We start from the raw sequence: 27,948 nt of genomic DNA on the forward strand, positions 1-27,948 counted from the left end.
GACAATCAATGATCACTTAGTAATGCTACAGATTGGCGGGATTATTAAAAAGCTTAATAAATATAAAAATAATAAGCATACCAGAAAGTTGAAAGAGTATGTCGCTGGGCATTTTTTGTACCTTGAGTTTTTGTCCTGTCCTCTGTCTGTTTTACGCCTTTAATTATTTTTTTACACATGTTTACGTGAAATTATTTTTTGTTTGAAGGAACATTAAATAGGCTTATTATTTTACTGCTTTAATAACTGTTACATATTTTTATGAATAAAATAATTAATTAGTTAAATTGAAAATACCCCTTTTATAAGGGTGTCTTACGACAAGTTTTGTTTTGTTGTGTTTGGAGCACTGTTTATAAGGCCTATTTATAAAGCAAGTATTAATGTGATGTCATTGCATTGATTTTTAGTCCTATTTCTATACTGCAATTATGTTACGCCATTTTAATGTAAAAGATCTCAGTAGATTTTTTCTACTGAGATCATCAACTACATTATGAAAACAAAAGGTATATACAAATATAAAATATTGTAACTCAATGGAACATTAAGATGCTCAAGCTGAGACAAATTAATAATTTTAAGCAATAATCAGTTTGCTTTTTATGAGAACTTTCAAAAAATATAATGTTCACATAACTTAAATAACAAGAAAACCCAGAACTATCAATTAGCTGTCAATAATTCTCTTTCGTCAAATATTGTCTTTGGTATACACGCCATATCATAAAAATTGAATTGACTTTGGTACAGAAAAATAAAAAAAGCCGCCCTCTTTTGTGCAGAAAATATGGGTGAATGAGCATTTTTGAAGATATTGATATTTGACACAGTTTGACATAAATTATCTTGCCCCAAACTAGGCATACCCTGTACAATGGGTTGCAAGACAGCGATATATTTAATACTGAATGAGCATTTTTGATATTGACATTTGACACAGTTTGACATAAATTATCTTGCTCCAAACTAGGCATACCCTGTACAATGGGTTGCAAGACAGCGATATATTTAATACTGAATGAGCATTTTTGATATTGACATTTGACACAGTTTGACATAAATTATCTTGCTCCAAACTAGGCATACCCTGTACAATGGGTTGCAAGACAGCGATATATTTAATGCTGAATGAGCATTTTTGATATTGACATTTGACACAGTTTGACATAAATTATCTTGCTCCAAACTAGGCATACCCTGTACAATGGGTTGCAAGACAGCGATATATTTAATACTGAATGAGCATTTTTGATATTGACATTTGACACAGTTTGACATAAATTATCTTGCTCCAAACTAGGCATACCCTGTACAATGGGTTGCAAGACAGCGATATATTTAATGCTGAATGAGCATTTTTGATATTGACATTTGACACAGTTTGACATAAATTATCTTGCTCCAAACTAGGCATAGTTTGTACTTAGGGTTGCAAGACAGCGTTATATTTAATACATACAGAAATATATAAGAATATGTTATAACATAAATGAGTAGACTACTTAAAAGCTTGTCATTAAAACAAACAGTGGGAGGCTCCTTTGCACAGGAAGCCGGCTAGATTATGGGTTCCACAACGGCGCCTATTTCTGCCGTTAAGCAGTAATGTATAAACATTACTGTGGCTGAAGGGCGCCGTAACTAGTGAAATTACTGGGCAAGGTGACGGGCGCAATTGTAGTGCCGCTCAGAATTTTTGGGGTTTTCAAGAATCCTGAGCGGTACTGCATTGTAATAGGTAGGGCGTATCAATTACCATCAGCTAAACGTCGTGCTCGTCTCGTCCCTTATTTTTATTTTAAAAAAAACTAGACCTCAAAGTATATATGTATATTAATAATAAGTCCAATTATAACTGTAGACATTATTCAGCAGTTTTGAAAATCGTTTCAATGAAACCATTATAATATTATTTACTCATAAATACAAGCAGACTTGCTCCACAAATGGTTTCACAAAAAAGATTGTGTATAATAACGAATAGAGACAGAATTTTTAGTACGAATTGCGAACAACAAACTCTAAACGACTAAAGTTGTCTCTTTTGCTATAAAGCTTTTCAGAGCAGTTAAATAAACAGAAACACAACAGTGAAACATTATTTACAATATATTTGAAACATTTCTTTAATCAATCGTAACAATACTCTGCTTTTGGTCTATTTAAAATGCCTGCTTTAGGTATAATGCACTTTATATACCCAACTTCATGTCTTTAAATTATAAATCACAAAGTAACTTTTACTAAAAATCGTTTACGATTAAATGAATGTCATCATCATCATCAGTTTTGCAAGAAGACGTCCACTGCTGTACAAAGGCCTCCCCCAAAGATTTCCACGACGATCCTGCGCTGCCCTCATCCAACGTATCCAAGGGATCTTGACCAGATCATGGGTCCAACTTGTAGGGGGCTACCAAAACTACGTCTTCCATTACGTGGTCGCTATTCGAAGACTCTACTGCTCCACCGGCCATCTATCCTTCCAGTTATGTGCTTCGCCCACTGCTACTTCAGTTTCGCAATCAGCTGGGCCGGTGACTTTGGTTCTCTTTTGGATCTGCTCATTTCTGATTCGAAATTAGAAAATTTTAATTTCGTTTAATAACAAATTAAATTGCTATTTAACGTAAAAAACTAATAACAACTAGGTGATATGGGAGGGGGGGGGGGGTTAATTCTATTAATAGGGTAAGGCTTTATTTTGCGGAAATCTATCGCATCGTTTCACAAAATCACAATTGAATGTTAAAAATATTGATATTTTTATACCAAGCTCTGTAGTACCGATCGGTGGCAGATCACACCCCCTTCGATGCGTCAGTTAAAGTAGCATCTGACTGCAAAAAACAGACGTATCGAACTTGGGTTGCGGCGCTGGGCTCAAAGGATCCGAACTACAAAGTTCTGAAGAGGAAATATAACCGTGCCTCCAGAATTTTAAGCGGCAAATCGCACGTGCGAAATCGAAGCACGTCGTCAAAATCGGCGAGCAGCTTTCCAGTTACCAGACCGGAACACGCAAGTTCTGGTCATTGTCGAAAGCTGCTATTGGTAACTTCAACCAGCCGTCTCTGCCGCCGTTGCACATGAGGAATGACACCCTGACCCATACGGCAAAAGAGAAAGCCGATCTCCTATGCGCTTTTTTTGCCTCCAACTCGACTCTTGACGAAAACGGAAAAACACCGCCGACCATCCCACGGTGTCAGAGCTCTATGCCTGAAGTACAAGTTCAGACAGCAAACTGTTAGGCGAGCTCTGTTTTCGTTCGACGTCAGGCAGTCGAGCGGGCTGGATGGCATTTCTGCAATAGTGCTTAGAACGTGTGCCCCCGAGTTGACGCCGTTGCTAACGCGTTTATTCCGGCACTCATATACAAAAGGCGTAATCCCTGACTCATAAAAGTCAGCCCTTGTCCATCCGATCTAAAAAAAAAGGAGACAGTTCGGATCCGGCAAACTACAGGCTACTACAAACTATAGCTATTACCTCCCTGCTCTCCAAAATCATGGAGAGCATAATTAACCGCCAGCTCTTGGTATATCTATCGAAACCAAGGGGGAAGGCCTGGCAGTTAGCCTGTATATAGCGAAGACCTTTGATCGTGTATGGCACTAGGCGCTTCTCGCAAAACTTCCATCATTTGAGCTTCGCGAGAGCTTCTGCAAGTGGACCTCCAGCTTCCTCACTGGGCGCAGAATTCAGGTCGTTATCGACGGTCATTGCTCGAATTCCAAGCCCGTGAACGCTGGAGTGCCCCAAGGCTGTGTGCTATCTCCCACACTGTTTCTTCTGCATATCAATGATATGTTGGACACCACCAATATACATTGCTATGCAGACGACAGCACGGGCGATGCCATATACACGGGCCATGCAGGTCTCTCTCGGGAAATCGTCGACCAGTGCCGGGAGAAACTTGTGTCTTCTATCGAGTCCTCTCTTGAGAAGGTTGCAGAATGGGGAAAATTTAACCTTGTCCAATTTAACCCCCAGAATACTCAAGTTTGCGCGTTTTTAAAAAAACCCCATTTGTCGTATCACCGCTCGTCGACGACACTTCTTTTACAGCCTCGCCTAGTAGCGGAATTCTGGGTCTCGATATCTCGAGCGATTGCCAATATCGCGGCCATCTGGAGAGCAAAACCAAATTGGCTTCGAAGAAACTGGGCGTCATAAATAGAGCACGGCAATACTTCAAGCCGGCCCACATTCTAGCGCTGTACAAAGCGCAGGTCCGGCCACATATGGAGTATTGCTGTCATCTCTGTTCTGCCGCACCCCAGTATCAGCTCGATCCATTTGACTGTGTGCAACGCTGAGCAGTTCAAATTGTCGGGGACCCGGTGCTCTGTGAACGGCTGGATCACTTGGCGTGGCGTAAAGACATCGCTTCATTGTGTGTCCTCTACCACATTTATCATGGGGAGTATTCCGAAGAGCTTTTTCACCTAATTCCTGCCGCCGAATTCCATCTTCCCCTCGACACGCCACAAGTTAGGATATCATCCCCACCATCTGGATGTGTGGCGGTTTCAAGTGCGGTTTTCAAGTAGCTTTCTTCCACGTAGTACTAAGCTGTGGAATGCACTTCCTTGTGCGGTGTTTCCGGGACGATATGACATGGGTACCTTCAAAAAAAGCGCGTACACCTTCCTTCAAGGCCGGCAACCATACCGTCAGGTGACCTATGTGTATGCACATCTATCCTACTCTTAGTCTTAACTAGTCGAATTAAAAAATAACTACAAAAATAAATTATCTGCAATTCCTATAATATTTGGCCGTACCAGTTATTTAAGTGTCTAGTCTCTCAAGGCATTTCATTATTAAATTGTCTTGCTGGAGGAATGCATTGTAATGCACCTTATGGCGGGACATCGGGCTATATAGTATAAATAATAATTATTCATTAATGGAAATCTATTGCGGACAGCCGTAGGATATGAATTATCCAATTAATTAAGTACATATTATTACGGTTGTATCTATTAGGGCTGTTCCCAAAATTGTTTTGATGGTGTATAATGCGTCCTGCGTGAACTACTAAAGTAACATTTTGTTCTGTCTTATGCAAACGTCTGTATTTTAATTTATAGAAGATCTAGATGATTCGGTCTATGGTGAAAGATCGATAGAAGTCTGTTTGAAGTTGTAGAAATGTATGTTTCAGAAATAAAAGATCGTATACGAGTATATGCGGGAAACGCCTTCATTTCGTATATTACAGACAAGTATTAAATGTTCTATACTTTTTGAATGAAATATATTTTTAATAAAAAAGCGGCCAAGTGCGAGTCAGACTCGCGGATGAATGGTTCCGTAGCAGCAAGTAACATAATATATAGTTATATATATTAGGGAAAATGATATTAAATTATTTAAAGGGGAAAGGCAAAAAATCTTTTCTCAAAATCATACAGTGAAAATGAGCTCTCATCATTTATATGTATTAAAAAAAAGGACGTACTGGATCTCGTTCAAACCAATTTTCGGTGGAAGTTTGCATGGTTAAAATTTTTGAAAAAATAGATATTTTTTTCATTTTAGAAAGAAACCTCAATATAATTTCTGAAGACTTATCCATAGACACCACACGTATGGGTATGATGAAAAAAAAATTTTGAGTTTCAGTTCTAAGTATGGGGAACCCCCAAAATTAATTATTCTTTTTCTACTTTTGTGTGAAAATGTTAATGAGGTTCACAGAATACATCTACTTACCAAGTTTCAACAGTATAGTAGTATATTTTTGGAAAAATGTGGCTGTTACATACACGGACAGACAGACAGACATGACGAATCTATAAGGTTTCCGTTTTTTGCCATTTGGCTACGGAACCCTAAAAAAGGACAATTCAATTAAAATACATAATTTATATCTCTGATTGATTTTGATTGCTGCCACTATTAAAATACTTGTAAATCTATAAATATGTGAGCATCCACGTCTGAGTATTTCTGTAGTAGTGAAACAATTTTAATTAGAAAAGTGGGTCAGCCTGGCAGAGTTTAGATGTACAAAAAGCTAAGTTGAAGCAATAGAGCGGAAAGTAGACATTATTAAAAGTTCTGCCGCACTTTTATAATTAAAGGAACGCATAGTCCCTTCTAAAGTTCAAATGATTTGTGGAGTTCCTTGTGAATTTTTTCAAAAGTTTCGTCACTCGACCGATACCCGGGAATGTATGAAAATGTCATTGAGTTTGAATGGAAGAAAAGCTGTGGAGTGTGAATTGATAATTCTGACTTTACGAGTGCGCCCAAACTTTTATTTTAAAATCAGTTTCGCGGCGTTTTCATGTAAAACTTGAACGTGAAATTGTGCGTTTCTTATCGCATTAAAAGAGTGTTTTAAAAATTTATAATTTTAATTCTCTTTTTTAAATTTACATACTTTACTTTAAAATTTTATGCATACAAAATAAATTGATCTCATGGAATTTTAAGGCGAATAAAACAATATTCTATTATAACTTTAAAATATATTTAAATATTATATCTAAGAAAGGAATTCTGAAATATAAATATGCTGTTTATATTATACATAATATATTCAGAATAAATAAAATCTTCTTTGTTATTAATTTATTCTAAAAAGAAGGGACAAACATAAAACTTAAATATTGTCTCGTGTTACGTTAGACTTAACTAACAAAAAGACAATACATACTATTCACAACTGATAAAATCACTGAAAGCCAGTAAAGGACGGTACAGAATTGAATATATTTTAAATCTTCTTTAAATAAATTTTAAATTAGATTCACGTTATAAATTTTTAGGATTGAAGATGAAATAGAGGAATAGGAAAACATTTAGTGAAAAATTCAATGTAAATACTGTGCATTGTTGAAATAGTGTTTTTGTATGACTTGAGGCATAAAGGGATTTATTTTCTCAAAATTGATTCCTTTAGAATTCTTTTTAATGTCATTTCTAATTACTACAAGATACTACTACCGCTTCGCAAACAAATGGCGCTCTGAGATAGAAGAAGTGGCGCAAGAAACTCTCCCAGCATTCTTTTTTTGCGCTCTTTTCAATAAAAATATACAATATTGTACAGTCATTTCTATCGTTATAAAATAATCACAATCTAGTCCCAGGCTGTTCGATCATTTAGATATTCAGCAGTGGAGTAATAGGATTTACGACTGAGCCATTTTTTTTATAAAACATTTAAATTTATTTATAGATAATGCCTGAACAGTGGCTGGGACTTTATTATAGAAGTGTATACATTTACCCTTACAGCTATTATGTATCTTATGAAGCCTACCAGAATTAGTTACAAGCAATCCCTTATTTCTAGTGTTATAATAATGAAAATCACTATTAAGAGCAAAAAGGTGACGATTTTTGTAAACGTATATTAAATTTTCATAAATGTACTGACAATTAACAGTCATAATATTTATTTCTTTAAATTTTTCTTTGAGAGACTGTCTATAACCATGCTGATATATAGCACGAACAGCTCTCTTTTGCAGAGCAAACACTATATCAATGGCAGCAGCATGACCCCATAGTAAAATACCGTACGTCATGATGCTGTGAAAATAACTGAAGTTTACTAATCTAGCGGTCGCAACATTCGTGTACTCTCTAATCTTTCTAACTGCATACGCCGCAGAGCCGAGTCTATCTGCTAGATGGACAATATGTGGATCCTACTGAAGCTTATTATCTAACGTGATACCCAAGAAGACCGTAGTGTCCACAAGTTCCAATCTCTGGTCATTTATAAGTACCTCGTTGGTTTGTACCTCCGCTGTGTTTGGTGTAATGAACCGTAAACACTTGTTTTTTTACTGTTTAAGTGCAGATTATTATTATTATTCGTCTCAAACCAACGCACTATCTTTGAGAGTGCATTGTTTACCTCGTCATCAGTATCTGCATGTCGCTTCACTTTAAAAATAAGTAAAGTATCATCAGCAAACAATACAATCTCATGGCTATCATCTACCACAAACGGTAGATCGTTAATATATATAAGAAACAAAAAAGAACCGAGAATAGAACCCTGTGGAACACCTATTCCCACAGGTTTACCCCAAGACCGTTTGCCATTTACATCTACTATCTGAACTCTTTCGCTTAAATATGATTTTAACAGATTAAGGGCTCTTTTTTCACTCCATAATGCTTTAGTTTTAGGAGTAAAGTTTCATAGTGAACGCAGTCAAATGATTTGGACAAATCACAAAAATGCCCAAAGCATCCTGTGACTCTTTCCAGACGTCAAAGATGTGTTCAATAAGTCTAATATCCGCATTAGCCCCTAGTGAAACCAAGTGAAACCAAATTGATTTTTGTTCATTAATTTACAAAAATGCATTTGTAGCTCTTGAAGCAAAAGTTTTTCAAAAATTTTACTAAAAACACGCAGCACTGAAATAGGTCTGAAATTAGCAGGGTCAAAAGAACTGCCCGATTTAAACAAAGGTATAACTTTGCTGTATTTCATGAGGTCAGGGAACACACCCTCATCTATGCATTCATTAAAAATTATTGCATCTATTGTATCTATTGTAGAATCACCGTACAGAACAATAGTGAGTACAAAATAAATATACTAATATTTAAAAAAAAATGGAATATTATTCTACATCCCCGTTTATTTTATTTTGGTGTTTGAAAATTTAATATTGCTTAAAATTATTTTAAATCTTCGTAATACGAACACACGTTCCTCTTTCGCTCGCCTATGTCGAGACTCGAGTTAGTCACCAAAGAGGATGTAAATACTACGTAATAAGAGACGGGACCGAAACTTCGTAAACGAACTTTTAAATGAAGTTTCGATAGTGTTTCTCTATTTTGTTTTTGGACACATCGACGAAGTTCAGAACAACAGACAATAGTCGTGAACGTATGGCGAACGTCGGATTAAAAAAATGTTAATTTTTTCACTAATTTCAAGAGATTTTTTGTGTAATACGGCTTTATTCACGAATCATCTGTGTGGATACCTAGTAGTTTTTATTACTAGTTTCCGACCATTCGGAGGTCCACTGGCAAACACGATCGTCAAACAGGGAGCTCAGCTTGTGGAGCCGTTCCCGCCATATCTACCATATATGAGAGGGGTAACGGATCCAATTGGACACCTGTTACGACGTAGATTTTTCATCAGGACAATTTCCTACCCTACCGCAGATTGGTAGGCTACTACGATCTTATAAGGATCTCCCGATCCTCTGGAGAGCCCTGGCGTCTAATAAATTCCATGCAAATGCGGCAAAAAACTACATTGGTGAAACGGGACGCAACATAAAAACCAGACTCACTGAGCACAGTGTACGAATTGGACAGCAACACCTCGGCAGTGGCAGAGCATGCGCTAAACTCCAACACGTCACTTTATATTAGGTTCCATAAGATGAAAGTATTGGCTCATGAAAAAACTTTGTGTCTCGCAAGCTGCTGGAAGCCAAAGAAATCGACCGTCGATCTAATTTTAATAGAGACAAGGGTTGGGTTCTGCAACAACCTACTTGGAAACACTTGTCGAAATAAGACCCATAGTGCCGATGATCACGTAGTGGACATTGTGAGTACATTCTGTGCACCCGTGGTCACCACTAGTGACACAGTGTCAGTGATACCCTACGCATCATCACAACCGGCGACCCACCTTCATCTTTCCCATTGCAGTTCATCCTCTGTCAATTCGGGAATATTAATACCCTGATACATAAATTTTATTCTGTAATTTCCTACAAACTCTAAGTCGGGAATTTCACTAATATTAAATTGAATGCATAAGTGGCTTCGGTTTCTTCTACGTTCTAAATGATCTTCACATAGAGCAGCCTCAATTAAAATCATTATTTAAGCCAGTTCAAATAAATTTGCAACAAAATCTATACCAACGAAAATCAAAAGGTAAATTCCGAACAAACAGCTGTCATATTCGAATTTTCATTCGCAACGTGTATGAATTAGAGTAGGTTTAGATAATCAAAATGTCCAATAATAACAATGACGAAACTTCGGAACGAATGGAACCGTAGTACGAAACACCCGAAACTTCAATAAATACTTCATTTTTCGTTGAATAAAAGTAGACCTACTATTCAGTGCACTGTCCTCAAAAAAGTCCAACATGCCTTAAAATGATTTTCACGTCAAAAAGTTCGACTCAAATATGATGTTATAGGAAATCGAGTCCCAATTTGAGTACTTTGATGATCTCAGATTAAATAGTTGTATCTCATGTTTGGCTTCGGTTTCATAGGTCAAAGGCTTAGTTTAACACAGATAGCAGGAGATAGAGAGAGAGCAAAATGATCATGTAAAGGTTTGTTGTTGTTTTAGATATGAAGCTCTAAAAAGGTCGAAGTAATTGAAAGCTCTACAAAAACAACTTTATCCAAGTTTCTCATTAATTACAGCGACCGTACCTACTTACAATTGAAACTTACGCTAGAAACAAGCTACTGGTATCGCAAAAAAATCTCCACATGTTGTATGTACAATGTGAAAGACAAATTGAGGATATGAGGGCGATAAATAAAACTGGCAATCTGTGTTATACGGTTTGTCTTTGTTACCTTTGAATCGAATTTTAAATTTAAATAATCGATTTTAGGGGTTGATTTGAAAATAGAAGCACGTATTCTTTTAGGATAGGTAGAGTTAAACAATATGTTATGTTTTTAAAGTAATAACCCTCACTTCTAGGATTAATACACAAATAAAATTTGAAAAACAAAATTTTATGAACGATGCGGGATTCGAACCCGGTATTCCGTGCCAGTGCTCTAACCAACTGAGCTAACCGTTCGAGTACCGCCTCGTTATAAAATTCTGTTTGCTTTGTTCAACTCTCAGGTTGTGGCGTCATCTACAGGATCTACTTTACAGTTGATAACCTGCTCAACCCCAATATTTGCATTCAAATTCTTCTCATGTCACTGTTATTCTGAATACTGTAGTGATCAATTGTCATTAGGCGATAAAGATCGGTCTTTATATTAAAAAAGAAATTGAATTTAAATAAACTAGTTTAAAAGAATTAAAACCCACGTATTCATTCATTATATACACTAATAATTTATATATGTTTTTTTTCTGTATGAAAGTTTTTGGCGACTCTTTTTTGTGATTAGAAGTAAGGAAACGTTAAGTTAAGACTTGCTTCGTACATCACAGTTCCGCTCTGGATTTTTGAATTGTGTGCGATAATAATTGCTCTAGCTGGTATGACCAGCTATCTTATCAGATGTATATCATCTTATGAGATGAAGTGGCTCCGTAGTTCAGTAATGGCTACGGCGCCCTTCAAACTATAATAATATTGAATATAAGAATCATAATAATAATATTTATATGAAAATAAAATGATCCCGGCGCGAGAGTGAGTCCATTGAGCGCCTTATCATGCAGGGTAAAGTGGAGGGCACCAGAGGACGAGGAAGGTCGCCCATGCAATGGACCGACCAAATTAAGCCTGCTGTGGGCAGTCCATTGAACAGGTGCACCAGACTCTCGGCCAGCAGGGAAAAGTGACGAATGCTCGTGAGGCGAATGACATCTGCCCCAAAAGATTTAACTTTTGATGACCACAGCCACTCTGCCAAGAGTGTCATGAAGAAGAAGAATATCTTCGGTCTAATATTATTACAAGTACCTACTTACTTCTTAATATAGTTAAGAAAGGTTTTATTAAAAAAATGTTTTACAATCATTCTTATTAAAACTTCAAAAGTGTCCTGTAAGCGGAAGTTAACAGCCTGCAATTAAAACCTTCTCTCTGCAAAAAATAAAGGGCAGATTACACACATAAAGTCAATCTATATCAACAAAGGATTAATTTAGTTTAGAACAGAGCCTCAAAGTTACTTATTAAACGTTGAACGGAGTTTCCCTTTGAGCAAGTTACACAAAAATCTAATCCAATTGAGTCCACTTTTTACGGAAAATCCGCTTCAAAGTTAGACGAGATATTGTCAATATGTTACATGCAAGGTTTTAGAGATTCTCACTCAACTATTTTTTCCAGGTTTATTAGTTTTTCTATGGCTCTGTAAAGTAAAGGCCTGTTTTTAAACGATGAAGTTAATTCATATTTTTCACTAGAAATATCTTTCTATGTTCTGTGATCTTTTGACAAACATTTTTTTCGCGCCTATTTCTGCCGTGAAGCAGTAATATGTGAGCATAATTGTGTTTCAGTTCGAAGGGGGTCGTAGCTAGTGAAATTAATGGGCAAATAAGACTTAACATCTTATGTCTCAAGGTGACGAGCGCAATTATTGTAGTGCCGCTTATCTTATGTACTTTTTAATGCTGAATATTTTGAAATATTTAATTACCCAATAGTGTTGAATATTCTCATCAACTACATGACGACTCTTATAAAATCTTATAATAATCTTAAAATAATCACAATATAGTGTTTCGTTTTAAATAATATTAAAAGCGTTTATTGCCTAGTAATTTATCAAATTTTAGATCAATGTTATTAAATATTACATAAAACTGTTTGGTGAATGATTTTGTAGAAGGAATAAATTGATGTTTAACCCATCAATGCTCATATAAAAAAGATAATAATGTAACATGATCTCTCTGATCTTTCCATTCTATGTAATTTTATTATATATTGTCGAGTACACACGGGCAGCGGAGCACATTTTGGAAAATGTAAAGTTTTGTACTACTTCTAGATTTTTAGTTAATTGGATTATATTTAAACTGGCATGATTCGTGATTTTGTTGGCGTTAAATTCATATCTCTCTTGGGAAGCCTTAAAATTTTCGGGATAAAATATAAAATACATTTTATTCCTTCAATGCAATAATTTTATGACGATAGGTTTATCAGTTATTGGACGGAAGTGTAAAAAGTGAGTGTGTAACTACTAGACTAGAGAACTGAATGAAAGGACAAAATATAGAAGAAATCACCGTTCGCGTAACGCTAGCGTTCGTTCGTAACGCTCTCGTCACGCATTCACCAGCTTACTTCCCAAGTCAAGCGTGCGTAGAGAAGTTTCACTTCAACATCAAAATCACATAAAAAATAATTCTAAAGCAATCAATTTTGAGAAAATAAATGCCTTTTATGCCTTTTAACAAATAAACATACTCACAATAGAATTCTAAATAGTAGTTATAATTGTATTAGTAAACGATTTCTGGCAATTATGTATGTATGATTTTATCTTTTTAAGTAGAACTGAATTGACGATGTTTTTATATCATAAAATTTTAAAGATGCCAAGAATTGCAATTCTAGCTGTTTAAAACTTTATCAAAGCGTATTTCCTCACAAAAAGTACAAAATTATTTGTCAAAAAATCAGCTTTGTGGAGATGATGAGTGCTTCAATAAAAATGGAAAAATCCGAGCTTTATAGAGCAATGCTGACACAAGGCTACTGCGCTACAATGATACAAAAGCAGACTTACAGATGGAGCATTTGCTTATTTAAAAAAATTGGAATATACTTTTTTAACCAAGTAATACTAATTTATTTATTCTGTAAACAGCATTTTATATTATGTATATCTGTTATTCTATTCATTAGAATTGTAAAGAGTGAAGTGAATAAATAAATATTAAAATATAGCGGACGATGGTAGCAACATATTCAAGTGATGAAAAAAAATTGTATAAATTTCATTAATCCTGCTACGTGAAATTTCAATAAGTCATTTCATATCCTATTTTAGATAAAAATATTTGAATTTCAATTTAAGCTTCAGAGAGGCGAATTTCGTTTCGAGGTGGATTTGTGAAACTTACCTTTGTAAACAGCGGAATCAACACTAAAGATCGCCACTTGCAACATCTTAAATTGCAATGGATTTCCCCAATATATACACAAAAAAAATTTAAAAGATTTCATAATTATGGTTGTATTTTTACATTACTTTTTTGTGTACAAGTTAGATTTTTATTATTATTTATTTATTACATCACCATGGCAGGTTTATATTTTCAGTTTTAAGGCCATACCTGTAAATAAACTAAAAAATAAATACCTAAATATCACATGCCGAAATATATATTAATCAACTGCAGACTGTCTATTTTATTTATTTAGTGTAATGTTAATATTTAGTTAAATTAAATAATTAATAACGCGCTATATAGGAATCGATTTTGAAAACCTGATTCTTATAAAGGTCTAACTATAAAGAGGCCTTCACAGTACGGTATGCTTTAGATAATTATATTTAGTGTTACTACTGATACCATAGTGATGATTCCGCGTTATTACACTAGTTTATTTTTTTATTGCATTTATAATTCATCTTGAAAATGAATCATTATTTGTGAATCTTTTTGGAAATAATATTTACTCACATAAGAGTTAAGAATTAGTGCAACAAATATTACTTTTGTGAAACGAAAACGGTAACATCACCAATCAAATAAAGCTGGTTGTTTTTTATAAAAAGTTTTTTTTTTAATACATACCCAACTCCGTCTAAATATATTATCTCGATACTTACACAGTACACAATATTATAGACGATTTACGGGACAGATACGGGTAATGTTTGGACATACTTTGGTTCGTGAGGATTAGTTAAGGATTGTTTTCGTATTGATTCGAACATTATTAGAGGACCTGTTTTCTTAGTTATAAGTTGTAGGTATATGTATACCTATTATGTTCAAGCATTTTAAAGGCATGTCCTCACAATATTTTGAAGTATACAGTGTGACTGGTGAGTTACTAACTATAACTACCTAAACAACTTAACTGTTGCTTCTCAATATATCCTTCATAATGTTAGTATGTACATAATTATAATGTTAACACCAGGATCAGACATAAACTTATAATGCCTACTTCTTGGCTTAGTCGAGTTAGTAAGTCTTTTGTGGCGATGTATATGCTATAACAACAAATTAATAAATTAAAAATAATTGTTAAAAAGCGCTTGTGTGGTTATAGTTACTATAGCATAAATAACTTTCTTAATGATTCCACAGATTGTGAATGGAGTCACCGCCCTCAGTCTATTAAATAATAAGTTTTATTGTACGATATTACATTGTAACCATATTTTTAATGAAAAAAAAGACGCCTGAGGTTCTTGCGCCCGTTAATCTCAGATCTAAGGCATAGTTTTTTGATTGGGTGGTAGTTTTTGACTTTCGTGATATATTATGTACTATTTTGAATATAACTATTAGAATTAGAATTTGATTTTAAATAACAGCACTCGAGGACATGATATTTGGCAATTATTGTGGATACATGCTAAACGCAGGGCGCGCATGTAGTTAGTGGAAAGGCTGACACACGGACCTATCGGTGCTTGCGGTTAATTAACGAAAGAGTCACACAGTGCGTTGGTGTATCCTTATGTCATTTGTTTATACGAAAATATATGTAAAAATTAAGTACTTTATTTTATTACATAATTATAATAAGGCATACTGTATAATAGGCTGAAATCAGCGTTGTAAAACGAACAGCAGTCATGTCCCAAATACCACAGCGTCCTTGATGCTACGATTACTGAAAATTTGACAAAAAAGGCAGTTAATGGAGGGGGGTAGACCACAGAGGTTTAATTGGCAGTCTGACTGATTAAAAATTTAAAATGGTTAATATGTTGCGTGAAAGAGAAGATAGAAAACTTTTTTTTACGCACTGTAGGTCCTTTTTGCCTAAGGAAAAGTATCTATAGATATCGCACACATTGAAAATTGGACAGTTGACAAATTGAAATTATATCGAACATTTTTCTTTACGATTATTTGAAGATTTTTAAGATCAGCAACGCATTTGTGTTTTTTCTCTTTTTCAATTTTTCTTTTACAATCTTCAGAGATCTTTCTTTTTAATCAATATAATGATTGTTATTTGCATAATTTCCCGTTATTCATTAAAAACTATGCGAGTAAAGAAAATTTTCTTCTTCACATAAATTTATTATATACCATTTGTATTTAACGTTCTAAAAACTATCCTCATTAAGTTAGTATGAGATTCATGAGATTAACACTGCCTTAATAATTCTGTCAAATATGGTCGTGTGAACACGGCATAAATTGTCGATCTACATTAAGTTTACAAACACACAAAAATTATCAAACTTCATCAAACATGCGTATGTAAATATGTATTTACTTGCATAAATTAGAATATATTATATTGTTGAAACTCGAGCTATTGTCGCAACGAGACTTGCGTATGCAAATACCTTAATTACATTGTCCTATGTAATATGAATATATATGTAATTTGGATGTATACATAAGAATGCTCACATCGTACGTGCGTGAAGTTGATTTTTTAGAATCCTTATAGAATGAATTCATTTCTCTTCTCTTTTTTTATTTATTTAAGATGTACCAACAATAACTCAACTTAACATAAACAATTGATTTGCACTTACATACTAATTCTAGGTTGGTTATTATAATTAGGTACATTCAACATTTTAATTATGAAAAAATTAAGTAACTTAGTAATAAATCTTAATTCTAGAAACTATACAATGTAAATAATTATAAAGTGGTAAGTGTGAAATTACAAAAATAAAAGTAAGAATTAATAAGTCATTAACAATCTAATACAAACTATTATCAACCGTGGTCGTTATTTTTTCTAAAACTTTATTTCTAAATGACTTAAACGTGTCGTGAAAAATGTCAACGTCATGAACATTGATATCATTGAATGTTGTAGATATTATTTTTCTTATATTTTATTATATTTTTCTCAGAAATGCGTGGAGATATCACGTTGAAATTTTCATAATAACTAACGTCTGTTCAAGATTTATTTGAAACCAGATTTGTGACATCTGTAAATCAAAACAGCATAACTTTTGAGCATTTTGATCAGATAATTAACACACCAGTCTTTAATTAACATTTAAACTTCAGGTTGATACCAGCAGATGAATTTAACTACAACGCAAGTAGTTTTCAACAACTTTTTTTATAACTTTTTGTTCTATGATGAATATTTTATTTCATTTATTATTCACAACAAAGCAAACAATAAAATTTCTGTATCTAAATACCACGAAAACCCCTAAAAGGTCTAAGAGGTAAGTTGTCATGTATTTATACACTAGGTACTAAGAAGCTTAATTCGTTAAGGTTTTTTTTAAACAGAAATCGTAGATTATATTATATATATTATATGATCATCCTAATATTAATATATTTCACGACACCATTACATAGAGACGATATTTTTATTTATTGTGAACTTCGTTATTAGTTATTTAATTGAGATAATTCTGTTTTTATATTCCTTACTATTAATTTTTAAAATGAAAAATTTATTACATCGCCTCTATTTCTTCGCCCATCTATCGCATAGCGCATTACAATCGGCTGCGTGTACCGATTGTAGTGGGTGTGAAGTATATCATTTGTGCTTTCAAGTCAGTTTGGCCTCGCGGTCTAATGTGCCAGATTTAAGCTCAGAAGGCCTACCATCAACTTTTAATTAGCGATGCGATTCCGATGCAGTTCAGCTTAGGTACCTAAACTGAATCGCCTGAAGTGCCTTGTACTGAATGGCGTTTGGATCGCTTATGTAGAATGAATGAAATAAATTTGTCTGTGGTCCGCGGTGTGAGAAAGAGATGATGCTCTACAGTCGGTGCATACTCTCTTACTCGCACCATATGCGTTGCGTTTCGAAACCTAAAGTTATATGATTTTAGCGGAAAATTCTAAAAATACCTTTTAAAATTAAGATTTATAGCGTTATTAAATAATAGTTATATTAATATATCATATAGTTCTTTGAATTACAAATTAAATGTTTGCTTAGGCGTTTTCGTAAAAATAACGAGTTACGAACGCACCTCTATTGATGTTTGATTTGACAGGAGCACTGAGTACTAGCCCTACTAATAGCCCAGGCCCTTACTGCCTCGTCTTTAGTATTTTCATTTTCGGTATTTATTTTCAGTATTTTGTTTTACAAAAAAGTCCAATAAAGTATTCTTATCTCATCTTTCTTCAAGAAAATTTTCCTTTTCTGTATGTTTTCACTATTTCTTAAAAGTTATTAACAACACGATTCACTTTCCTCTAAGGAAGTAGCAACTTTTTTCGAATCGCTTACTTTGACACATAAGCTATGCAGTTTAGGTTGAAATATTACCTCATGGTACGAATGAATGAACGAACTAAATCGGTTTGCGATTCAATTTCTTGATTTGACTTCAAACTAAAATTGATAGCTCTAATGGCGTCGTGGTACGTAATAGTAACGTAATGCAGTTCATTTTAGGTTGTCAATTGAATCGCAATAAGAGCTTATGGTAGGCCCGAGAGGGAGAGCAGGTTCGAACCCCACATCTGACAAAAGATTTTTTATTACTTTATAATTTTTATTTAATGAATATGTAAAGCATAATTTATAAAAAGTTTTTTTTCTTTGTTGATATTAATTTGTTATTTTGGGAGAAAAATTATCACCTTCATGGTGGTTTCATAAAACCACACAATTGCTTTTTTATTTATATTATATATTGCACTTAATAAAGCTTAACTTAAACCTAATATAGCCTTATTGTTGTTACAATAATTAATTAACAAAAAATAAACGGCCTCAGAAAAACTATTTTAAAACAATAGATATAATATGCAATGAAAAGTAAAAAGATAATGTAATATACAATCTAATTAATCTTATTCTAGTTACAATTATTTTTATTTTTGGAATCCATGTCCTCCCGCCGCGGCCCCATCTTCGCCTCTCGCCTTGTCACGTTGCGCGTGCGACACACTCACCTACAACCTTCCTACAACTATCTATATAGTTACAAACCTACCCTGGCTGACACCGAAGGACACTAGCTTTCAAATAAAATAAGAATTAATAAAATCGGTTCACCCAATCGAAAGTTCTGAGGTAACAAACATAAAAAAATACCTACGAATTGAGAACCTTTTCCTTTTTTGAAGTTGGTTAAAATTAGTATAAGTTTTTTTACTGTAAAAATAATATTCAAGTAAAGATTGAGTATTTCCAAACAAAAGTAATAAAAATAGCAACGATATCATAATAATATCCTTTGTATAAGAGATGTGTAATATCTCATTTCACATCGGTTAGATAATTCACCAATATTGGCCATAATTAGGTCTAAGCTGTTAATTAACGATTGTGGTGCGATGTTTCGTGTTCATTCCATGAACGTACGAGGTATAATATAGTTATAATATTCGAGGAAATAGAAGATGTTATCAGAACTAACTTTATAGATGCAATACGAGCGATCAATATACAAAATCGAATATGTAGTTTACGTAGCAATCTGTCCTTATATTTAACGCGTTTTCCAAAGTGTTTATTTTAAATAATAACATCTCATTACAAAGGCAATCAAATTGGTTAGCTTCTTTTATAGATAAGTCGATAATAACCATACAAATGATTTAAGTTTTCTTTAGTGTTAATTCCGCCAATATTTGTTTTTAAACAATTCGACACGTGTTTCACCTCTACACGAGGCAACCTCTGGACGTGTTGTCTCGCCAAAATCTGGCACGAGATTGATTAACACTAAACAAAACTTAAATCATTTCTATAATTATGGATATCCGCAAAGTAACGCCTACTTCGATAAATTTTCGACAATAACCCACAAAAGGATAAACGGATGTATAAGTAGTGTAAACAATTATTTTTTTCATTTAGTAAAAAGTTGATATTATTATTATTTTTTAAATAAGAGGTGGCAAACGGGCAAGAGGCTCACGGGATGGGGAGAGGTGAGGCAAACAAACGCCCGTGGATATGTGCAACAACAGGTGTCAAGAGATACGTTGCCGGCCTTTATGATCTTGAAATCAGAAATTTGAATATTATTTACGGCAATGAGACTTCAATTATATTATATTCACGGCAGACACGGCAGACACGGCATGCAAATGTAGTTTATTGAGGTGAATACTTCTTCATGCACTTTGGGCACTTTTTGTAAAGAGGAAAAGTACTGCATTCGCGTAACATGAACGCCAAAGAGATAAAAGTATATATAATATTTGTATATAAATATTGGTATTTTATTATGATATTATTACATATAAATAATGTTGTTATTATTAATGAAAATTGTTGAAAGTCCCATTGTTTAAATATTATAATTGCCCTGTGCTGCCCCGGGGCGTAAAGAGAATAGGGTAGTCCCAGGTCCAAGGGTGTCGTAAGAGGCGACTACGGGCTTTTAGAAAGGAGAGTCACGCTGCTGTCTTATGACGTCAGCACAATCGGGCCAGACTCGTCCGGGTTACTTACCACACTCGCACAGAATACCGGCGTGAAGTAGCGGCCTAGTGCCGCTATGTTTCGCATAGGTTAGTGTCGAGGACCGGAGGCCATTCCCCCCCTTCCTTCCCCCCCCCCAACAAAATATGAGAGCGGTATTTAAAGAGAAATTACCCCAGGAGGGTACCGGCTCTTGTAGAGCCGGAGAATCATTCCGCGAGCATTCGCGCTCGGGCTGCCCCTCGTATTCTGGGGAGGGCACAGTACCGCGTATATCACAGGACAAACAGGGCAGCAACACCACGGCATCCCGCTCCACGCTTAATGTGGACTTTTGTAACATCCGGGGAATTCACTCCAACTTAAACGCCGTCCACCACCACCTTGAGACGGCGCAGCCAGCCTTGTGTTTCCTTACGGAGACGCAGATATCTCGACCTAGCGATACGTCATATTTAACGTACCCCGGGTACAAAATTGAGCATAATTTCATGCCTCATGCCGGGGTATGTGTGTACATTAGGGAGGATATCTGCTGTCACCGTCTCGGAAATTTTGAGGGTAGGGGCCTGTCTACTCTCTGGCTCCGCGTAGATTTAGAGGACCGCGTCCGCATCTATGCGTGTGTCTACAGGTCCCATAGTGGTAACGCAGAAACGGATCACCTCATGGGCTGCGTTCAAGCGGCATTTGATGACGTGCTTGCTCAGATCCCCTCCGCTGAAATCGTAGTCTTGGGTGATTTCAACGGGCACAATGCCGACTGGCTTGGATCACGTACCACAGACTACGCAGGGCGATCTGTGCATAATTTTGCATTGGCGTATGGTCTGTCCCTATTGGTTAAGTCGCCGACGCGGCTCCCGGATGTGGATAGACACATGCCGTCCTTATTAGATCTTCTGCTGACTACACATCCCGATGATTACCAGGTCTCTGTCGACGCCCCTCTCGGAACGTCCGACCATTGCCTGGTCAGGAGTGTAGTGCCTATCCGACGCCAACGTCGCAGACCACCAGCGAACCGCCGCGTTTGGCACTACAAGTCAGCAGATTGGGATAGGATGCGTTCCTTTTTTGCAGCCTACCCTTGGGGCAGGGTTTGTTTCCCTTCGGATGATCCTAGTGCCTGCGCCGTTGCAGTAGTCGATGTGATACTGCAGGGCATGGATATTTTTATACCAAGCTCTGTAGTACCGATCGGTGGCAGATCACAGCCCTGGTTCGATGCGTCAGTTAAAGCAGCATCTGACTGCAAAAAACAGGCGTATCAAACTTGGGTAGCGGCGCTGGGCTCAAAGGATCCAGTACTCATCAACTGCAAAGTTCAGAAGAGAAAATATAACCGTGCCTCCAGATTTTTTAAGCGGCAAATCGCCCGTGCGAAATCGAAGCACGTCGTCAAAATTGGCGAGCAGCTTTCCAGTTACCCCACCGGAACACGCAAGTTCTGGTCGTTGTCGAAAGCTGCTCTTGGTAACTTCAACCAGCCGTCCATGCCGCCGTTGCACATGAGGAATGACACCCTGGCCCATGCGGCAAAAGAGAAAGCCGATCTCCTGTGCACTCTTTTTGCCTCCAACACGACTCTTGACGACAACGGAAAAACACCGCGGTGTCAGAGCTCCATGCCTGAAGTACAGTTCCGACAGAAAACTGTTAGGCGAGCTCTGTTTTCGTTGGACGTCAGGAAGTCGAGCGGGCCGGATGGCATTTCTCCAATCGTGCTTAGAACGTGTGCCCCTGAGTTGACGCCGGTGCTAACGTGTTTATTCCGGCACTCTTATTCAAAAGGCGTAGTCCCTGACTCATGGAAGTCAGCCCTTGTCCATCCGATCCCAAAAAAAGGAGACAGTTCGGATCCGGCAAACTACAGGCCTATTGCTATTACCTCCCTGCTCTCCAAAATCATGGAGAGCATAATTAACCGCCACCTCTTGGTATTCCTTGAGGATCACCAGTTGATCAACGAACGGCAGTACGGCTTTCGCCATGGTCGGTCGACTGGCGATCTTCTGGTATACCTAACACATAGATGGGCGGCGGCTATTGAAAGCAAGGGGAAGGCCTGGCAGCTGGTCTGGATATAGCGAAGGCCTTTGATCGTGTATGGCACAAGGCACTCCTCGCAAAACTTCCATCATTTGGGCTTCCCGAGAGCTTATGCAAGTGGACCTCCAGCTTCCTCACTGGGCGCAGCATACAGGTCGATGTCGACGGTTATTGCTCGAATCCCAAGCCCGTGAACGCTGGAGTGCCCCAAGGCTGTGTGCTATCTCCCACGCTGTTTCTTCTGCATATCAATGATATGTTGGACACCGCCAACATGCATTGCTATGCAGACGACAGCACTGGTGATGCCGTATACACGGGCCATGCAGATCTATCTAGGGAAAACGTCGACCAGTGCCGGGAGAAACTTGTGTCTTCTATCGAGTCCTATCTCGAGAAGGTCGCGGAATGGGGTAAGTTGAACCTTGTCCAATTTAACCCCAGAAAACTTAAGTTTGCGCGTTTATCACAAAAAAAAACCCATTTGCCGTATCACCGCTCTTTGAGAACACTTCCCTTAAAGCCTCGCCTAGTATTGGAATACTGGTTCTCGAAATCTCGAGCAATCGCCAATTCCGTGGCCATCTGGAGGGCAAACCCGAACTGGCTTCAAAGAAACTGGGCGTCATAAATAGAGCACGGCAATACTTCAACCCGGCCCACATTCTAGCGCTCTACAAAGCGCAGGTCCGGCCTCACATGGAGTATTGCTGTCATCTCTGGTCTAGCGCACCCCAGTATCAGCTCGATCCATTTGACCGCGTGCAACGCAGAGCAGCTCGAATTGTCGGGGACACAGTGCTCTGTAAACGGCTGGATCACTTGGCGTTGCGTAGAGACGTCGCTTCATTGTGTGTCTTCTACCGCATTTATCACGGGGAGTGTTCCGAAGAGCTGTTCAACCTGATTTCTGCCGCCGAATTTCACCTTCGCACGACACGCCACAAGTTACGATATCATCCCCACCATCTGGATGTGTGGCGATCCTCCACAGTGCGGTTTTCAAGGAGCTTTCTTCCTCGTACTAAGAAGCTGTGGAATGAGCTTCCTTGTGCGGTGTTTCCGGGACGATACGACATGGGTACCTTCAAGATAAGCGCGTACACCTTCCTTAAAGGCCGGCAACGCTCTTGTGATTCCTCTGGTGTTGCAGGAGAGTGTGGGCGGCGGTGATCACTTAACACCAGGTGACCCGTCCGCTCGTTTGTCCTCCTATTCCATAAAAAAAAAAAAAAAAAATATGTACCTGTTCATATGTTTATATCTTGAGTTTTAGTTTTATAACAATAATCATTCCGTTTAATGTAAAACAGTGCAATAAAGAAATCATTAGTATAATAATAATATGTCGAAAAAATAATTTCTGACAAAAAACACTTTCACTAAATACATTTGCCTGCATTGCAAACCAAAAATTAATGTTTGCAAATTTGTGAAGATAATATGTTATTTGACATGCAGTCCTACGACTGACAATTGACAGCGTACGGGTCACTAACCATCACACAATACTAGATAAAGAACAATACCATAACTCAGTTGAAATTGTCTGGGAGAAACACTTGGGTTTGTACAAAACATTGACTTATACTCCCCGTAGCTACAATGTAGGAGTGTCACTTAATAATTTGACTCATACACAAGGCACTTGTCTCCCAGTGGGATAGTATAGGTATAGTATCCCCCCATTCTACACTCTTTTTTTAAGCCTTACTCAATCCTTTTCAATTATATTTCAATTGAATTTAGTGAATTTATCATTCATACCCTCCAAATCTGTGAGGAAGCAAATAGCCCTTTGCTTCCCGGGCCATAAAAAGAATAGGGAACTCCTAGACCCCAAGGGCGTCGTAAGAGGCGACTTAGAGCATTTACCAATGGGAGGCTTCTTTGCAAAGGATGCCGGCTAGATAGTACCACATTAATGTGTAAGCATTATTATATTTCGGTCTGCAAGGCGCCGTAGCTTGTGATATTACTGGGCAAATGAGAATTCACATCTTATGCCTCAAGGTGACGAAGAAAATTAGTGCCCCTTAAAATTTTCGGGTTTTTCAAGAATCTTGAGCAGCAATGTACTGGGTAGGGCGTATCAATTACCATCAGCTTAACGTGCTGGTCATCGCGTCCCTTATTGTCAAAAAAAAAATAAACTTTCGTTATATCTTTGGGTTAAGAAAATAAGTGCAATGTATTAAACCTTCCTCCTTCCTTAATGATGCCTTGGCGAAGGAATTTGTTTTGAGTAATTATATAGTTCATGATTTATTTTTCATATATTAGATTATATCTATATACTATCATGATAGTATTTGAAAAATTAATCTTAGAGACCAAATATTTTACGATCAAGCTGAATAAAAATAGTGAAATACTAACGTTAAAAGTAGCTAACTTAAAAAGATTGTCATTACAATATGTAATGTCCATATTAGCTCTACATAAATTCTCTTTACAGAGCCAAATAATCTCAGTATTTTCTACATTTTATTAAAGCAGGTTCGATCGATTTCTTAATGTGCAATTGTTAGGGTTCAGCAAGTTAAAATATATGCTGTAGATGGCGCCACAACAGAAAAATTTAAACAAACATACCAAGGTTTATGGATGATGTGTCATTGGGATTTTGCTAAGCGGTAAGAGCGTGGGAGGCGTAATCTCCAAAGGGTTGGTTTCCTGCCTATAACTTTGATATATATTATTAGATATGTTTATTATTACTATTATTTGTGCTGACTGAGTTTTTTTCTTTTCCAGGTAAGAGACTCTCAAAAGAATATCGTAAGTAAAATTGTAATACTAAATTGCAGTTTGACAATTTATTCATTCAATGTTTTAATTGAATTTATGTTGAAATTTGTCTGAAATAAGAATAATTAAGGCTCACAGTTACGATATTTAATTAGAAGCCTCCATAGAGGTTGAGGTTATCATGTCTGGAGTAAAATGTCACCTCTACTGACAAGAGCATTATGAAGAGTTTAATTATATGATTAAATCTGGCGTATTTAATTAGCCCTTTAATTTAATATAATTAAGCGTTAATTAACTGGATGTTAGCAAATGAACTTTGTAAGCATACTTCACTGAATATTAAGTAGTAGCTTAGCAACCTGTTGTTTTTACCAATTAAAGATGATTTTCAGAATACTTCTAGATCAGATTCATAATAATAATAAGCCTTCATATTAATATAATAAATGACCAATTAATTTCCACAGAACAGTTAAACTGTTGAAATGAACAAATTAATTAATTAGAGCAGTTTAAATTACTGGCCTATTGAGACTTAATGCTTTCGGAAAATTCTAAGTAGCGGCTAGACAAATGAGACTTAACATCTTATTTCTCAAGGTGACGAGCGCAGTTGTAGTGCTGCTCAGAATTTTTGGGGTTTTTCAAGAATCCTAAGCGGCACTGCATTGTAATGAGCAGGACGCATCAATTACCATCAGCTGACCGTCCTGCTCGTCTCGTCTCTTATTTTCATAAAAAAAAAAGGAAACTTGGCGTTGCGTAGGGACTGTCTTCTATCGTGTGCCATGATAAGTACAGGGAGTGTTTCGAAGAGCTGTTTCACCTGATTCATGCCGCTGAATTCCACCTTCGCAAGCCATGCCACAAATAAGGATATCATCCCCACCATCTGGATGTGTGGCATTCTTCCACAGTGCGATTTTCAAGGAACTTACTTCCACGTAGCAGTGGGAGGCGATGCAGTCATATGTGAGCATTACTGTATTTCAGTCTGAAGGGCACCGTAGGTAGTGAATTTACTGGGCAAATGCGACTTAACATCTTTTGTCTCAAGGTGACCAGCGCGATTGTAGTGCCCCTCAGAAGTTGGGTTTTTCGAGAATCCTGAGCGGTACTGCATTGTAATGGGCAGGGCGTTACAACTACCATCAGCTGAACGTCCTCCTCGTCTTGTCCCTTATTGTCATGAAGAAAACGTACGACCTAGCTGTGGAAGGAGCTTTCTTCTGCGGTATTTCCAGGACGATACGACATGGGTACGTTCAAAATACGCGCGAACACTTTTTTAAAGAGCCGGCAATATCATGTTATTTCTCTGGTATTGCAGGAGAATTCGGGCGGCGGTGATCACTTAACACCAGGTGACCTGTACACTCTTCCATAAAAAATAAATATAAGCGGCTTGGCATTACAGTGAGTAACGTGTATCGCTAACCATAAGGTGCATGTCTGGCACCTTTGTCATATCTCACAATAAAAAACAGAGTGTTTAACGTCTGTAAGAGCTTTAATTACACACTCACCGAACTATTCTCATGTCCACAGAACTAAATTAAACTTGTCTCCAGCATATCTTTCGTGGACACATGTTTGAGAAGTTTCCAGAACAAGTAACGAACAATGGTTGTTCAATTAAGACCGATAACGCCAGGCGGGACATTAATTCGAGTCCAAAATAAACGCAGCACCATTACTCACTTCCTCCATTAATTGTCCACGGCTGTCTGCAGAGCCGGAAATAGGTTCTTATTTCGGAGTTAAACTGTTCTCTGTATCAGAAAGGTTGCTTGACACGAGATACACTAGACTTAATAAAACAACTGGAAACGTCAAGGAAATATTGTGAGTGAAGTGATTATAACATAGCTCGTAGTGCTGTATGTCAGCAATATTATAATATTTATTATTTCGGTTTAAAGACATTTATTCTCATAATATTTAACATAAAATCACTTACATTGAATTTTACATAAATATACGATATAATATTACTTTAGGTTTCTATGAGTAAGCATGCAAAACAAACAATTACAAAAAATGAAGTTACATAAAAAATTCTCAACAAAAGAACTTCAACATATTTTATATTTATCCGGATTAAGAAGGACTGGATGTGGCTAACGACTTATAAAGATTGTTGAAGTAAACAGTAATATTGATTACTTAATGTGTTAATAAGCGCTACCAACGTGATAAAGTACCATAAGACATCCCAATTAATAATAACATTTATTTAACTACTGACTGTGTTAGTAATGTTAATTTATATAATCATAACTATAATTAGAAATAACTATAATAGAATATAATATTCAGATCCTTAGTTAACTTGATTCGTGTAAGTTAGTTGGCACTACAGCAGTGCCAACTGACAGTTGGTAGCTTCATCAATATAATTATGATTCTAAGTGGAAAATATAAAATACAGATATAACAGTTTATATTATTATGTGCGCTTATATTACCAAGCCCTTATCGTATCATTATCAAGCCCTATCGATATAATTGAGAAATAGGTATTTGAAAAATTATAGCCATCGCGTATTTAATGTATTAGCATATGTGTTAATAATGCAAATAGTGGGACAACTACTTTGTAAAACACAATGTATTTTTTTTTCCAAAACTTACTTCCTAATATTATTCGTAGAAATGCCTTAAACAACACCAACATAGCTCACAAGAGAGAGATTAATAAATAAGATTTTCATCACTTTGCTTGTTCTGACTGATCTGTATTTATTTATTTACTATATTTATTCGTAAACTTTCAGTTATACCCAAAGCGTTTAGAAGCTAGTTAAATAAAATACATATAAAGTCACAAAATTTGATTTTAAATTATACAAAAAAATTCAAGTAATATAATATAAATAAAGATCATTATATTAAACGTCGACTTGAGCTCAAAT

Source organism: Leptidea sinapis, chromosome 26 (genome assembly GCF_905404315.1).
Source record: "Leptidea sinapis chromosome 26, ilLepSina1.1, whole genome shotgun sequence".
Taxonomy (NCBI): Eukaryota; Metazoa; Arthropoda; class Insecta; order Lepidoptera; family Pieridae; genus Leptidea; species Leptidea sinapis.